The sequence below is a fragment of the Rhagoletis zephyria genome, unplaced genomic scaffold (assembly GCF_001687245.7).
Source record: "Rhagoletis zephyria isolate East Lansing unplaced genomic scaffold, Rhagoletis_zephyria_1.1 Rzeph_scaffold_01430, whole genome shotgun sequence".
NCBI classification, from domain to species: domain Eukaryota; kingdom Metazoa; phylum Arthropoda; class Insecta; order Diptera; family Tephritidae; genus Rhagoletis; species Rhagoletis zephyria.
The window spans coordinates 32,823-34,765 of NW_016158514.1; the positions used below are offsets into that span (position 1 = coordinate 32,823).

General features: G+C 34.5%; 1 long non-coding RNA gene across 1 annotated transcript; it reads left to right on the forward strand.

Moving 5' to 3' along the window:
- The first annotated feature begins 967 nt into the window (after nucleotides 1-967).
- On the forward strand, nucleotides 968-1,690 carry LOC108363990 (uncharacterized). The gene is made up of 3 exons (XR_001847683.1): nucleotides 968-1,067; nucleotides 1,124-1,143; nucleotides 1,616-1,690. It is a non-coding gene; the product is annotated as an uncharacterized LOC108363990 (long non-coding RNA).
- Nucleotides 1,691-1,943: the final 253 nt, after the last annotated feature.

Sequence of the window (1,943 nt, forward strand, 5' to 3'; positions counted from 1 at the left end):
CCGACTGTATTTTTACGAATGTTGAACCAAACAACTCTACTAACTAGAGCGACATTACGAAAGCTTTTCAATGTGAAATTAATTGGAATAAATATAGTACCAGCTGTAGCACACCCCAAAGTATGATAAAAGCTGCAAAGAAAAATTCTTGGCAAGACTTTGGTACGACCTTGTAACTAAGTCTGATGTGAATCAGACAGATGACGCTTTGACGACCTCTAGCCAGGAGTCACTGCGGTTAGCATGGTACAAATCTCAAACACTCAATATTTTTTAACAGATCTTCTTAAAGGAAGGGTGGTGCGTCGGATGTGGTCCCATACTAATTTGGTTTAAATCCGATCATTGGATCAGGAAGAGATTAACGGTAATATTAAATTTGCATATGAGAATTGAAGTCGGTTTTGTTTTTTTTTTGCTTAAAAATAGCATGTTAAGTATTTTTTTCAGATGCTCAAGAAATAGGTACGACCTGGTACGACCCAAGGCATATTAAACAGATGGTGGCATTAGAGCAGAAACAATATTTATGCGTATTTTGTTGTTGATTTTGGTCTTTAAAGTATCAAAAAACTATTCTGTTCTTTTATATCAAAGTGTGTCATGCAAAATATGTACAAACGAAATTTTGAAAAAAGAAAATTTTAAATAAAAATTGCAGCAACAATTGACAAACTTTGGACAAGCAACGAAACTGGGTAAATTTAAAACCGGCCGACTTTATTGCATTGTATATGCTTACAAGTATGGAAAGCGCCATTTTGTTTGTTTACATTTGAAAACAGCTGAGATCACCTGATTTCTAATTCTCTCATTCACCGCACAGAGTTGCATTAAAATTTCAGAAAAAACTTTGAAATGTAAATTGAGAAATAATCTAGAAAAATGTGTTTTTATTCTTTTGAATTTATTAAATAAGTAATTTAAAATACATGCAAAGTCTTTATTTAATTTAAAAAATTTGTGAAACTTATCGTTTTGCGCTAAAATACATCAATGTGTGTGAAATTCGTTGTCATTGCTTTTGTTTTGAACATCATATTCGTGCCTGCCGGTGGAAAAATTAGGTAAATTTGCATTTATTTTTAAGAAAACATTTAAATTAATGTATATTTCTTTCCAGAGCGACATATTAGTGCATTGGTGAAGTGCTCTTATCATTTTCGTGTTATAGTCAACTGCAGCCAATCTTGTTTGGACAATAAGTTGTATTGGTGGAAGATGAACTGGTGGCCAAAGCAGTTTCCTGAGCTTTGATGCAAATTTCGATTGGCCACCGCGAAATTCATGCATCGTTGGAAGTGTTTGGGCTTGTTCGAGTTGCAATTACAACTGTAGTGTTGCGTGAATAAAGCATCACGTTCGCTGTGAATTTCTAGCAACGTTTTACCAATTAGGATGTTGGAACCGTCTTGCAAATTTTCATCAGCGCTGCAGTTTTTGTGCTTTTATTGCGTGCCTCGAGCAGGCCCTTTATCAGTGAATAGTTTTGGTTGTTGTAGTAGTAGCCGCATTACGAAGCCCGGCCTCAGTAGGTTTTCCATCAACAACAACGACAATAATAAGCTGTTTTATTGCATTCCCCTTTCCAAATTAATATTATACTATGTTTAAGGCTCGGAGAAATAAATGAAGCGCTACTGGAGGCAAATTAAAATATCTCCCTCAGCAAAAATGAGACTCTCGATCATGATGAAAGCATGTTTATAGTTTTTTCTTTGAGATTGCAAACATCACCAACATAGTCATATTCTAAAGGTATACATTGATATTTTTCTTGTTTATAAATTTTAATTGATATTTTTGTTTGTTTACATATTTGACATTCACCACCAGCATCATCAACGCCATCACCAAATTCAATGCCATCAACACCATCAGCGACTAGTAACAATGTTATACCACGGCGAATTACAACTGAGGCAAAAAACATATACATACAT